General features: G+C 51.7%; 1 protein-coding gene and 1 non-coding gene across 2 annotated transcripts in view; both read left to right on the top strand.

Annotated features, from left to right (window-relative positions):
- The window catches only part of NOL4L (nucleolar protein 4 like), a 245,452-nt gene that overhangs the window by 95,190 nt on the left and 135,375 nt on the right, over positions 1-14,887 (top strand). The window lies entirely within an intron of this gene.
- Positions 14,276-14,342, top strand: TRNAH-GUG (transfer RNA histidin (anticodon GUG)). The gene has a single exon. It is a non-coding gene; the product is annotated as a tRNA-His (tRNA).

The following is a 14,887-nucleotide window of genomic DNA, read 5'->3' on the forward strand; positions in this document are numbered from 1 at the left end:
CAGCAGCTGCCCTTTCAAGGACAACCTCTGCCAGAGCTCTGGCTGACCCAAGGCCATCCCAGCAGGTGCAAGTGGAGGAGTGGGGGAAGCAAACCCAGTTCTCCCAGATAAGAGTCTGAGCACTTCACCACTACACCAAACTGGCTCTCCAAGTGTCTTTTCCAACACCGCCGCCCTTCTCAACCCCCCATCTCCCTGCCTCCCTTCAAGTGCCCTTATTTCGGTGACATTTCGATGGGGCTGGAGACAGATCGTTCCCCCCCCCCTCAGGGCTCCCCAGCCAGAGGAGAAGGGCCTCTCTTCAGCTGCTGCGCCGTCCCCATTCCATGCTGAAATTGCAGAGTGCAGGCCTGGGAAAAGCAGAACTGGAATGGCTTCCTTGCTTCTGTCGCCGCTCTCTTTCTTCCTGGGGCTCTGAGGAGCTGGAGGACGAAGCCGGGCGAGGGCGGAGGGGGAGGGAGGGAGAGAGAGCGAGAGCAGTGCTCCTTCCTCGGCCTGGTCAGCATGCCGCTTTCGCGCCGGCTTCCTGTATCTGCCTTCAGAACCGTCTCGCCTGGCCCCTTTCCTCCGGCAACCTGGCTGCTGCCACTGCTGCTGCTGGAGATCCGGGCGGGGAGGTGGAGGGGGGGGGGTTTGCTGTCTGTGTGCAGCTGCAGACGCGGCCTGGCGGGGGTGGGGGAAGGGTGGCCTCTCTGCCTCAGAGCCCAGGGGCAGCCGCTCCGGCCGGCCTGCCCCGTCCCTTCCCCAGCTGGGCTCTGTGTGCCGCTGGCATCCTTCCCAGGGTGTGGAGAGCTCTCCGATCCTCACGTGGAAGTCGGGTAAGGAAGGCTGCTCGTAGAGCTGCCAATCCCCAGGTGGAGCAGGGGAAAAGGTAAATGCCTCCACGAGTAACCAGCCTCAGAACAGGGGGAAAAAACCATAGAAAAAGAATAAATATTGCTAGCAATATTTATTACTTGCCTGGACCCTTTTAAGTTGGAGATGCCGGGGATTGAACCTGGGACCTTTTGCTCACCGAGCAGATGCTCTACCTCTGAGCCACCGTCCCTCCCCTGCTCTCCAGGGACTCCAGCTGAGGTTTTTCACTCCTATTTGCCTGGACCCTTTTTAGTTGGAGATGCTGGGGATTGAACCTGGGACCCTCTGCTTACCAAGCAGATGCTCTACCACTGAGCCACCATCCCTCCCCTGCTCTCCAGGGTCTCAAGCAGAGGTTTTTCACGCCTATTTGCCTGGACCCTTTTGAGTTGGAGATGCTGGGGATTGAACCTGGGACCTTCTGCTTACCAAGCAGATGCTCTACCACTGAGCCACCATCCCGCCCCATATAAAAGCTCAATATAGAAGCCACACCTGCACCCCAGTTTCAAAATGGCGAAACTGTCCAAAATTACAGTGCAGAGGTCCGAGTTCTGACAGAGGAGTAGTATTCACGGGAGTCCCAAAGGGTCTTCTCGACAATGATATGATGGAAATATTCCTGTGCGGCGAAGCACAAATACAGAAGAAGTCCTTTTCTCCCTTTCTCACAATACAAGAACTCATGGGCATTTGATGAAATTGCTGAGCAGACAGGTTAAAACAGATAAAAGGAAGTACTTCTTCACCCAAAGGGTGATTAACATGTGGAATTCACTGCCACAGGAGGTGGTGGCGGCCACAAGCATGGCCACCTTCAAGAGGGGTTGGATAAGCATATGGAGCAGAGGTCCATCAGTGCCCCTTAGCCACAGTGTGTATATATTTGTGTGTGTGTGTGTGTGTATATAATTTTTTATGTGTGTATATATATATAATTTTTTTTGGCCACTGTGTGACACAGAGTGTTGGACTGGATGGGCCATTGGCCTGATCCAACATGGCTTCTCTTATGTTCTTATGTGACAGAGTGTTGGACTGGAGGGGCCACAGGCCTGATCCAACATGGCTTCTCTTATGTTCTTATGTGACACAGAGTGCTGGACTGCATGGGCCATTGGCCTGATCCAACACGGCTTCTCTTATGTTCTTATGTGACACAGAGTGTTGGACTGGAGGGGCCACTGGCCTGATCCAACAGGGATTCTCTTATGTTCTTATGTGACACAGAGTGTTGGCCTGGATGGGCCACTGGCCTGATCCAACAGGGCTTCTCTTATGTTCTTATGTGACACAAAGTGTTGGACTGGACGGGCCATTGGCCTGATCCAACATGGCTTCTCTTATGTTCTTAACGCTGCAATCATTATTTGATTGGGCTCCTGCGTGAGCCAAGAATTCTGAAGCCCGGTGCTCTTGTAAAACGTATAAAGAAATGGTAAAGCTCGTGGAAGCTTGTATTGTGAAACAGGGGACTTAGTACAACCCTGTAGCGTTGTATTTGTGGCTCGCCGCACAGGAATATCTCCATCAAATTGCCGGAACTCGGACCTGTGCACTGTAATTTTGGACAATTTTGCCTTTCTTGAAACTACGGTGCGGGTGCGGCTTCTGTATTGTAATTGATTTCATGTCATATTGCTATAAATATTTATTCTCAAAGATTTCAGGTTTTCACGGCTGGTAACATCATTAGGGTTTGTAGAATCTTTCGGGCTCAAGTGCCGTGTTCTACTGGAGAAAGTTTTCTTCCAGACGTTTCGTTCTCGGCTGCGGAGAACATCCTCAGTGGCGTTGCAGCCGGAGCAGGCGCTCAGACCTTCTTGGCTGCTGTGCATTGAGTGGGGCCAGGGCTACTGGAGAGCTGCTCTTTCTAGGCTGGAGGGGGTGTGGTACCCTTCCAGGAAGCCCCACCAAACAATGGGCACATCCACAAACCAATTGCCCTTTCACCACCCCCCCTCCAGCCTAGAAATAGCAGCTCTCCAGCAGCCCTGGCCGCACTCAATGCACAGCAGCCAAGAAGGTCAGAGCGCCTGCTCCGGCTGCAACGCCACTGAGGATGTTCTCCGCAGCTGAGAATGAAACGTCTGGAAGGAAAACTTTCTCCAGTAGAACATGGCACTTGAGCCCGAAAGATTCTACAAACTCTAATATTATTTATTCTTTTCCTATAGTTTTTCTGTTCTGAGGCTGGTTACTCACGGAGGTACTTATCTTTTTCCTGCTCCACTTTTCTGCGTTTCTCGTCTCTGTTACTTAATCCCCAGGTGGAGGCAAGGGGTCCCCCAGTTTGGAGATCATCCCCCCACTTAGGGTCATCAGAAAATGTTATTACATTACCTTGGATTATTATTCTTTTTTAATGTATGAATTGCTATATTCAGTGATGTTGTTTCTTGACACTTAAAAAGGTAAAGGTCAACCCCTGTGCAAGCAACAGTCGTTGTCGACTCTGTTGCTCTCACGACGTTTTCACGGCACACTTTTTAACGGGGTGGTTTGCCATTGCCTTCTCCAGTCATCTACGCTTCCCCCCCCCCCAGCAAGCTGGGTACTCATTTGACCGACCTCAGAAGGATGGAAGGCTGAGTCAACCTCGAGCCGGCTACCTGAACCCAGCTTCCGCCGAGGATTGAACTCAGGTCATGAGCAGAACTTAGGACTGCAGCACTGCAGCTTTACCACTCTGCGCCACGGGGCTCTTACAAGGTAAAGGTAGTCCCCTGTGTAACCACCGGTCGTTTCCAACTCTGGGGTGATGTTGCTTTCATGGCAGACTTTTGACAGGGTGGTTTGCCCTTGCCTTCCCCAGTCCTCTACACTTTCCCCCCAGCAAGCTGGAGACTCATTTGACCGACCTCGGAAGGATGGAAGGCTGAGTCAACCTGGAGCCGGCTACCTGAACCCAGCTTCCGCCGGGATCGAACTCAGGTCGTGAGCAGAGGGCTTCGACTGCAGTACTGCAGCTTGAACCACTCTGCGCCATGGGGCTCTTCACAGAGGTGATAGTTATAAAGCAGCTCACAATCTCCTATATCTTCTCCCCCCACAACAGACACGCTGTGAGATGCGTGGGGCTGAGAGGAAGAAGAAGACCATAGATTTATACCCTGCCCTTCTCTCTGAATCATAGTCCCGGGGTGGCTCACAATCTCCTTTATCGTCTTCCCCCACAACAGACACCCTGTGAGGTGGGTGGGGCTGAGAGGGCTCTCACAGCAGCTGCCCTATCAAGGACAACCTCTGCCAGAGCCATGGCTGACCCAAGGCTATTCCAGCAGCTGTAAGTGGAGGAGTGGGGAATGAAACCCCGTTCTCCCAGATAAGAGTCCGCACACTTCACCACTACACCAAACTGGCTCTCAAGAAGACAGTAGATTTATACCCCACCCTTCTCTCTGAATCAGAGTCTCAGGGTGGCTCACAATCTCCTTTATCTTCTTCCCTCACAACAGACACCTGGTGGACTAGATGACCCTGGAGGTCCCTTCCAACTGTATGATTCAAAGAAGAAGAAGATCATTATGATGATATTGGATTCATATCCTGCCCTATACTCTGAATCTCAGAGTCTCAGAGCAGCTCACAATCTCCTATATCCTTTCCCCCCACAACAGACACCCTGTGAGGTGGGTGGGGCTGAGAGAGCTCTCACAGCAGCTGTCCTTTCAAAGACAACCTCTGCCAGAGCTATGGTTGACCCAAGGCCATTCCAGCAGCTGCAAGTGGAGGAGTGGGGGATTCAAACCCGGTTCTCCCAGATAGGAGAGCTCTGGCTGACCCAAGGCCATTCCAGCAGCTGCAAGTGGAGGAGTGGGGATTCAAACCCGGTTCTCCCAGATAAGAGAGCTCTGGCTGACCCAAGGCCATTCCAGCAGCTGCAAGTGGAGGAGTGGGGAATCAAACCCGGTTCTCCCAGATAAGAGAGCTCTGGCTGACCCAAGGCCATTCCAGCGGCTGCAAGTGCAGGAGTGGGGAATCAAACCCGGTTCTCCCAGATAAGAGAGCTCTGGCTGACCCAAGGCCATTCCAGCAGCTGCAAGTGCAGGAGTGGGGAATCAAACCCGGTTCTCCCAGATAAGAGAGCTCTGGCTGACCCAAGGCCATTCCAGCGGCTGCAAGTGCAGGAGTGGGGAATCAAACCCGGTTCTCCCAGATAAGAGAGCTCTGGCTGACCCAAGGCCATTCCAGCGGCTGCAAGTGCAGGAGTGGGGAATCAAACCCGGTTCTCCCAGATAAGAGAGCTCTGGCTGACCCAAGGCCATTCCAGCAGCTGCAAGTGCAGGAGTGGGGAATCAAACCCGGTTCTCCCAGATAAGAGAGCTCTGGCTGACCCAAGGCCATTCCAGCAGCTGTAAGCGGAGGAGTGAGGAATCAAACCCGGTTCTCCCAGATAAGAGTCCGCACACTTCACCACTACACCAAACTGACTCCCCAGGAATCTCCAGGAATTTCCTGGCTTGGAATTGGGAACCCTGTTTACGCCCCTCCCCCCAAAATGCTGTCTATATGAAAATTCCCCCATTGGGGCAATCAGCCTCTCCCTGTGGCTACTGCAGTTGGGAAAACCGTACCGAGCGGGAGTTGGCCCTCTCTGCTCCAAATCTGGCTCACTTGCACCTAAGAATTAAGTTCCAAGCACTGAACTCCCAGGCAACGCACACCTGGTCGGCAAGATCGGGGCATACGTGGGCGGAGTGGAGGAACACAAGGCAGCGTGCCATATTGGTTGGCCTCGTGTCCTTCTGAGATACGCTCCGGATTAATCCCGATTCACACCCATGTACCATCTGGCAGGTGTTTTAGGGTAATCGTAGCAGCGACACAGGCGTCCTTTTCCTCAGGAATTAAAACCACTTCCTGAATGGTCTTCCGGGCTCTCCCCTATCCCACCCCCAGCCCCTCAGATGTTAGGGATTTCCTCCCACCCCTTCCAGGTGGAGGGATGGTGGCTCAGTGTTAGAGCATCTGCTTGGTAAGCAGAAGGTCCCAGGTTCAATCCCTGGCATCTCTAAAAAGGGGTCCAGGGAAATAGGTGTGTAAAACCTCAGCTTGAGACCCTGGAGAGCAGGGGAGGGACGGTGGCTCAGTGGCAGAGCATCTGCTTGGTAAGCAGAAGGTCCCAGGTTCAATCCCTGGCATCTCTAAAAAGGGGTCCAGGGAAATAGGTGTGTAAAACCTCAGCTTGAGACCCTGGAGAGCAGGGGAGGGACGGTGGCTCAGTGGCAGAGCATCTGCTTGGTAAGCAGAAGGTCCCAGGTTCAATCCCCGGCATCTCCAACTAAAAAGGGTCCAGGTAAATAGGTGTGGAAAAACCTCAGCTTGAGACCCTGGAGAGCTGCTGCCAGTCTGAGTAGACAAGACTGACTTTGATGGACCAAGGGTCTGATTCAGTAGAAGGCAGCTTCATATGTCCATATGTCCACCTACGGTGGGACAGCAAACGGAGCACTGGAGATCGTTGTCCCACCGTAGCAAGGAGATCAGGTTTGAGATCTGTTGGGCCATTCTCTCAGTTTAGCCTCCCTCGCTGGATCGTTGTGTAGATAGATATTGGATTCATATCCCGCCCTCCACTCCAAATCTCAGAGCGGATCACAATCTCCTTTCCCTTCCTCCCCCACCACAGACGCCCCGTGAGGTGGGTGGGGCTGAGAGAGCTCTCCCAGAAGCTGCCCTTTCAAGGCCATTCGAGACGAGATGACCCTGGAAGTCCCTTCCAACTCGATGATTCGAAGAAGAGGAAGAAGATGATGATGATATTGGATTCATATCCCGCCTCATACTCTGAATCTCAGAGTCTCAGAGCAGCTCACAATCTCCTATATCTTCTCCCCCCACAACAGACACCCTGTGAGGTGGGTGGGGCTGAGAGGGCTCTCCCAGCAGCTGCCCTTTCAAGGATAACTCTTGCGAGAGCATTGGCTGGCCTAAGGCCATTCCAGCAGCTGCAAGTGGAGGAGTGTGGAAGAAGAAGACTGCAGATTTATACTGCGCCCTTCTCTCCGAATCAGAGTCTCAGAGCAGCTCACAATCTCCTACATCTTCTCCCCTCACAACAGACACCCTGTGAGGTGGGTGGGGCTGAGAGGGCTTTCCCAGCAGCTGCCCTTTCAAGGACAACTTCTGCGAGAGCTATGGCTGACCCATTCCAGCAGCTGCAAGCGGGGGAGTGGGGAATCAAACCTGGTTCTCCCAGATAAGAGTCCGCACACTTAACCACTACACCAAACTAACTCTCAGGCGGGGCGGAGAAGGAGGAGGAAGAGGAAGAGGAAAAAAAAGAGGAGGAGGTGGAGATTGGACAAAAAAATTAATTTTTCTGGAACCGCAGCTCAGTTCATTGTGTGTGTGTGACAATTTCACAAGACAACAGTTCTCTTTAGCGGCCAATTAAACCTGGAACCAGTTCTCTATAACAGGGGTCCACAACCCCTGGGCCGTGGACCAGTACTGGTCTGTGACCTGTTAGCAACCCAGCCATGAAGCAAGTAAGAGGTGCTGCACCGCCCCTTCCAGCTGCCCAGGACCAAGGTGGACAAAAGAGGCAGCACAGCCTTGCTCCAAAACGCCACCTCTTTCATCTGCGCAGGTCCCGGGCAGGAAGTAGGGGTAGTTTGGCAGTGACCTTCACTTATCCCTCAATTAAAGATCCCTGGGTGGGGGGAGCAGGGATGGAGCATGAGCAGGGTTCAGCCTGGGGTGACAAGAACCCCAGCACCATCCCTCCCACACACCAGTCCGTGGAAAAATTGTCTTCCACGAAACTGGTCCCTGGTGCCAAAAAGCTTGGGAACCATTGCTCTATACCACTGATCCCCAACCTTTTTGGCGCCAGGGACCAGTTTTATGGAAGACAGTTTTTGCACAGACCGGGGTAGGGTGGGGTGATGGTTTCGGGATGATACAATTGTGCATTTTATTTTTATTAGAACAAAGCAGGAGTCAAGCCGCAGCTTTAAGACCAGCTTAATTTTATTCAGAGCATAAGTTTTCGTGTGCTCTCTAAGCACACTTCATCAGACGAGGAATCTGGTACAGGGAGCAGAGCCACACATAGCTGGTAGTCAGTGACTCAGAATGCAAACTGGTACAAATTTAAGATTCAATGACAGAGTAGCAAAATTACCAAATTGTCAAACCTTTGATCTGAGTAGCATGAGCACGCAAAAGCAATAAAACAGTAATATGTCAAAATGTGAGAATGTCTGTTAATGACTATATTGCATTAAGCCTGGGTCAAAAGGAAGGTATTTAAGGTTTTATTAGTTTGGTGTGGTGGTTAAATGTGTGGACTCTTATCTGGAAGAACCGGGTTTGATTCCCCACTCCTCCCCTTGCAGCTGCTGGAATGGCCTTGGGTCAGCCAGAACTCTCTTATCTGGGAGAACCGGGTTTGACTCCCCACTCCTCCACTTGCACCTGCTGGAATGGCCTTGGGTCAGCTATAGCTTTCTTTTCTGGGAGAAGCGGGTTTGATTCCCCACTCCTCCCTCTGCAGCTGCTGGGATGGCCTTTGGTCAGCCAGAGCTCTCTTATCTGGGAGAACCGGGTTTGATTCCCCGCTCCTCCACTTGCAGCTGCTGGAATGGCCTTGGGTCAGCCATAGCTCTCTTATCTGGGAGAAGCGGGTTTGATTCCCCACTCCTCCCCTTGCAGCTGCTGGAATGGCCTTGGGTCAGTCAAAGCTCTCTTATCTGGGAGAACCGGGTTTGATTCCCCACTCCTCCGCTTGCACCTGCTGGAATGGCCTTGGGTCAGCCAGACCTCTCTCATCTGGGAGAACCGGGTTTGATTCCCCACTCCTCCCCTTGCAACTGCTGGAATGGTCTTGGGTCAGCCATTGCTCTCACAGAGTTGTCCTTGAAAAGGCAGCTTCTGGGGAGAGCTCTCAGCCCCACCCACCTCACAGGATGTCTGTTGTGGGGTAGTCAGTGACTCAGAATGCTAACTGGTACAAATTTAAGATCCAATGGCAGTATAGTAAAATTATCTGGTAGGGAGTGGTTTAGAATGCAAAATGGTACAAATTTAAGATTCAATCACAGAAGCGTAAAATTACCAAATGGAGCAAACTGTTGATGTGTGTAGCATGAGCATGCAAAAGCTATAAAACAGTAATATATCAAAATGTGAAAATGTCTGTTAATGACTATATTGTATTAAGCCTGGGTCAAAAGGAAGGTGTTTATTATTAGTTTTTATTAGTTTGGTGTGGTGGTTAAGTGTGTGGACTCTTATCTGGGAGAACTGGGTTTGATTCCCCATTCCTCCACTTGCAGCTGCTGGAATGGCCTTGGGTTAGGCATAGCTCTCGCAGAGTTGTCCTTGAAAGGGCAGCTTCTGTTAGAGCTCTCTCAGCCCCACCCACCTCACAGGGTGTCTGTTGTCAGGGAAGAAGGGAAAGGAGATTGTAGGCCACTCTGAGACTGTCCTTGAAAGGGCGGCTTCTCGGAGAGCTCTCTCAGCCTCACCCACCTCACAGGGTGTCTGTTGTCAGGGAAGAAGGGAAAGGAGATTGTAGGCCACTCTGAGACTGTCCTTGAAAGGGCAGCTTATGGGAGAGCTCTCTCAGCCTCACCCACCTCACAGGGTGTCTGTTGTCAGGGAAGAAGGGAAAGGAGATTGTAGGCCACTCTGAGACTGTCCTTGAAAGGGCGGCTTCTGGGAGAGCTCTCTCAGCCCCACCCACCTCACAGGGTGTCTGTTGTCAGGGAAGAAGGGAAAGGAGATTGTAGGCCACTCTGAGACTGTCCTTGAAAGGGCAGCTTCTGGGAGAGCTCTCTCAGCCTCACCCACCTCACAGGGTGTCTCTTGTGGGGGAGGAAGATAAAGGAGATTGTGAACCACTCTGAAATTCGGAGTGGAGGGCAGGATATAAATCCAGTGTCGTCGTCTTATTATTATTATTGCTACATTGTAATATATAATGAAGTAATTATACAGCTCACGACCTGGTTGCTAACAGGCCACGGACCGGTACCGCTCCACGCCCCAGGGGTTGAGGACCCCTGCTCTGTAAGGGGTCCTCAACCTGCTCTGTAAGATGCAAACACAGTGTAACCGGTCACTGTCGGTTCTTGGCTGTGAGCTGCAGAACGGGGAGCGGCGAGATGAGGCCGGCCTGGGATATGCTGCCTCCATCTCGGATTCTCCAGGCCGCCTCTTCCTCGGCTGGGAAACGTCTTGGAGCAGCTCTAAGAACGTTTCCCTTGTGGACTCCTTGAGAGAAGGCACCCAGGCAGCGCTAAGGGGTGCCCGGAGCTTTACCAAGCCTCGAGGGCAGGGGAGGGGGCGGGGGTGGTCCGGAACGGTTCCCAGGGAACCATCTCGGCCTCTTCCAGGGCGTGGAACCCGTTGGGCCCTCTGTGCCGTTCTCCCATGTGCGCTTGGCTCGTCGGCAAAAACGCTGGGTTCTGCTGCCACTTAGTGGAGATATTGTTGAAAAATCCAGACGGTTGGTGTTTTGCTTGCAGAAATCTCTTCTTTGCAAAAAACCACTCTGTGGGAGGAAGATATAGGAGATTGTGTAAGCCACTCTGAGTCTCTGATTCTGAGAGCAAGGCGGGGTATAAATCTGCAGTCTCCTCCTCCTGTGAGAGCCCTCTCAGCCCCACCCACTTCTCAGGGTGTCTGTTGTGGGGGGAGAAGATATGGGAGATTGTAAGCCGCTCTGAGTCTCTGATTCAGAGCGAAGGGCAGGGTATAAACCTGCAGTCTCCTCCTTCTGTGAGAGCCCTCTCAGCCGCACCCACCTCTCAGGGTGTCTGTTTTGGGGGAGGAAGGTAAAGGAGATTGTAAGCCACTCTGAGTCTCTGATTCAGAGCGAAGGGCAGAGTATAAATCTGCAGTCTCCTCCTTCTGTGAGAGCCCTCTCAGCCCCACCCACCTCTCAGGGTGTCTGTTGTGGGGGAGGAAGGGAAAGGAGATTGTAAGCCGCTCTGAGTCTCTGATTCAGAGCGAAGGGCGGAGTATAAATCTGCAGTCTCCTCCTTCTGTGAGAGACCTCTCAGCCCCACCCACCTCTCAGGGTGTCTGTTGTGGGGGAGGAAGGGAAAGGAGATTGTAAGCCGCTCTGAGTCTCTGATTCAGAGAGAAAGGCGGGGTATAAATCTGCAATTCTTCTTCTTCTCTGCTTTCTTGGAAGCTATGCAGGGTCAGCCCAGGTTAGGACTTGGATAGGAGACCACCAAGGAATTCCAGGGTTGCGACGTAGAGGCAGGCAAGGGCAAAACTACCTCTGTGTCTCTTGCCTTGAAAACCCCCATGTGGGGTTACAGAATCGTAAGAGTTGGAAGGGACCTCCAGGGTCATCTAGTCCAACTCCCTGCACAATGCAGGAAAATTCACAAATACCTCCTTCCTCAGTGGAACAGGCTTCCTCCTCGGGAGGTGGTGGGCTCTCCTTCCTTGGAGGTTTTTCAACAGAGGCTAGGTGACCATCTGACAGCAATGAGGATCCTGTGAATTTAGGGGGAGGTGTTTGTGAGTTTCCTGCATTGCGCAGGGGGTTGGGCTAGATGACCCTGGAGGTCCCTTCCAACTCTATGAACTTCCTGACCGTTAGAGCGGTTCCTTGGTGGAACAGGCTTCCTCCTCGGGAGGTGGTGGGCTCTCCTTCCTTGGGGGTTTTTCAACAGAGGCTAGGTAACCATCTGACAGCAATAATGATCCTGTGAATTTAGGGGGAGGTGTTTGTGGGTTTCCTGCATTGTGCAGGGGGTTGGACTAGATGACCCTGGAGGTCCCTTCCAACTCTATGACTCTATGAACTTCCTGACCGTTAGAGCGGTTCCTCAGTGGCACAGGCTTCCTCCTCAGGAGGTGGTGGGCTCTCCTTCCTTGGGGGTTTTTCAACAGAGGCTAGGTAACCATCTGACAGCAATAATGATCCTGTGAATTTAGGGGGAGGTGTTTGTGGGTTTCCTGCATTGTGCAGGGGGTTGGACTAGATGACCCTGGAGGTCCCTTCCAACTCTATGACTCTATGAACTTCCTGACTGTTAGAGCGGTTCCTCAGTGGCACAGGCTTCCTCCTCAGGAGGTGGTGGGCTCTCCTTCCTTGGGGGTTTTTCAACAGAGGCTAGGTAACCATCTGACAGCAATAATGATCCTGTGAATTTAGGGGGAGGTGTTTGTGGGTTTCCTGCATTGTGCAGGGGGTTGGACTAGATGACCCTGGAGGTCCCTTCCAACTCTATGACTCTATGAACTTCCTGACCGTTAGGGCGGTTCCTCAGTGGAACAGGCTTCCTCTACGGGAGGTGGTGGGCTCTCCTTCCTTGGAGGTTTTTCAACAGAGGCTAGATGGCCATCTGACAGCGATGAGGAGCCTGTGAATTTAGGGGGAGGGGTTTGTGGGCATCCCCTGACTGGCAACGCAGAAATCAGATTGATTATATACTCTGCAGTCAAAGATGGAGAAGCTCCTTACAGTCAGCAAAAACAAGACCTGGAGCTGACTGCGGCTCAGATCATGAGCTACTCATCACAAAATTCAGGCTTAAACTGAAGGAAACTGGAGAAGCCGTTAGGCCCTTGTGGTTTGACCTTGATCACATCCCTTATGAATATGCGGTGGAGGTGAAGAATGGGTTTAAGGGACTAGAGTTGATAGCCAGAGTGCCTGAAGAACTATCGACGGAGGTTCGTGACATTGTACAGAACCATCCCGAAGAAAAAGAAATGCAAGAAAGCAAAGTGGCTGTCTGATGAGGCTTTACAAATAGCTGAGGAAAGAAGGAAAGCGAAAGGCAAAGGTGAAAAGGCAAGATTCACCCAACTGAATGCAGATTTCCAGGGAACAGCAAGGAGAGATAAGGGGACCGAGTCGACTGTGCAAATGAACAACAACAAATTTGTGGGTTTCCTGCATTGTGCAGGGGCTTGGAGTAGGAGGTCCCTTCCAACTCCTATGATTCTATGGTTCTAGCATAGGTCTACCTACTTAATTTTCTGATGTATTTATTTCAGCCATATATATCCTGCAGTCTCTTTGCAGGAACTTGTTCTCCAGGAGGCTCGCAAAGAAATGAAGATGGACGAGAACAGCCACAACGGCAAATCATAGAATCATAGAGTTGGAAGAGACCCCCCGTGGTCATCTAGCCCAACCCCCTGCACAATGCAGGAAACTCACAAACAATGTTCCCTCTAAACTGCAGAGCCTTGCGAGCAAATATTCTACTTTGTGAGCTACTAGCATTGAAGTTGTGAGCTGCTGCATAAATTATTGTGCTCTGGGGTCGTCCTTCCTGAGCTAAGACAAAAATGTGTGAGCTGGAGGCTAACAGTCTGTGAGCTAGCTCACGCTCACTCAGCTTAAAGGGAACACTGATTACAGATGCCTCCCCCTAAATTCACAGGATCTTCATTGCTGTCAGAGGGCCATCTAGCCAGTTGGCAACTTGGAGACTCCATATAAAGTTAAAGTTGCTTTCTTTCTGGGCCCCTTCAGTCCAACACCCTGTGTCACACAGTGGCCAAAACCGAGATATCATCAGGAGGTCCATCAGTGGGGCCAGAACTCCAGAAGCCCTCCCACTGTGCCCCCCCAGCACCAAGAATACAGAGCATCACTTGCCCCAGACAGAGTGTATTATTTAGACTTTGTGTCTAATAGCCACTGTTGGACCTCTGCTCCAGATGTTCATAGAATCCTAGAGTTGGAAGGGACCTCCAGGGTCATCTAGTCCAACCCCCTGCACAACTCACAAACACCTCCCACTAAATTCACTGGATCTTCATTGCTGTCAGATGGCTATCTACCCTCTGTTGAAAAACCTCCAAGGAAGGAGAGCCCACCACCTCCCAAGGAGGAAGCCTGTTCCACTGAGGAACCGCTCTAACGGTCAGGATGTTCTTCCTAATGTTGAGCCGGAAACTCTTCTGATTTAATTTCAACCCATTGGTTCTGGTCCTACCTTCCGGGGCCACAGAAAACAATTCCACACCATCCTCTATAGGACAGCCCTTCAAGGACTTGAAGATGTCTTACAGTATAAAAACGCCCAACAAGCAATTTAAGATAGCAAGAAATGAAGGGCCTTTTTAGGTAGCAGGGACTCCTTTGCCTATAAGGCCACACACCCCTGATGTAGCCAATCCTCCCGGAGCTTACAGTAGGCCCTGTAAGAAGAGCCCTGTAAGCTCTTGGAGTATTGGCTACATCAGGGGTGTGTAGTCTGATAGGCAAAGGAGTCCCTGCAGCAAAAAAAAGCCCTGAGGAGACATATGGAAGGACATAGCACTATAAGGGACTTGAATCAGGGGAGGGACGGTGGCTCAGTGGTAGAGCATCTGCTTAGTAAGCAGAAGGCCCCAGGTTCAATCCCCGGCATCTCCAACTAAAAAGGGTCTGGGCAAGTAGGCGTGAAAAACCTCAGCTTGAGACCCTGGAGAGCAGGGGAGGGACGGTGGCTCAGTGGTAGAGCATCTGCTTGTGAAGCAGAAGGTCCCAGGTTCAATCCCCGGCATCTCCAACTGAAAAGGGTCCAGGCAAGTAAGTGTGAAAAACCTCCGCTTGAGACCCTGGAGAGCCGCTGCCAGTCTGAGTGGACAAGACTGACTTTGATGGACTGAGGGTCTGATTCAGTAGAAGGCAGCTTCATATGTTCATATGAATTAATCATGCACTCTACTAATATGCAGAGGGAGTTTTGTTGCAGGAACTCCTTTGCCTATTAGGCCACTCAGCCCTGATGTAGCCAGTCCTCCAAGAGCTTATGGGGCTCTTCTTACAGGGCTTACTGTAAGCTCCAGGAGGATTGGCTACCTCAGGGAGGTGTGGCCAAATAGGCAAAGGAGTTCCTGCTACAAAAAAAAAGCCCTGCTAATATGAAGAAACTTTTTAAAAGCATTTTTAATGGGTGTTTTCTGCCTGTAGTATTGCAGTCCTGAGCTCTGCTCACGGCGTGAGTTTCGATCCCCGGCGGAAGCTGGGTTTTCAGGTCGCCGGCTCGAGGTTGACTCAGCCTTCAATCCTTTTGAGGTCGGTCAAATGAGCTTGCTGAGGGGAAAGCGTCGA

The sequence above is a fragment of the Heteronotia binoei genome, chromosome 2, assembly GCF_032191835.1.
Source record: "Heteronotia binoei isolate CCM8104 ecotype False Entrance Well chromosome 2, APGP_CSIRO_Hbin_v1, whole genome shotgun sequence".
NCBI lineage: Eukaryota > Metazoa > Chordata > Lepidosauria > Squamata > Gekkonidae > Heteronotia > Heteronotia binoei.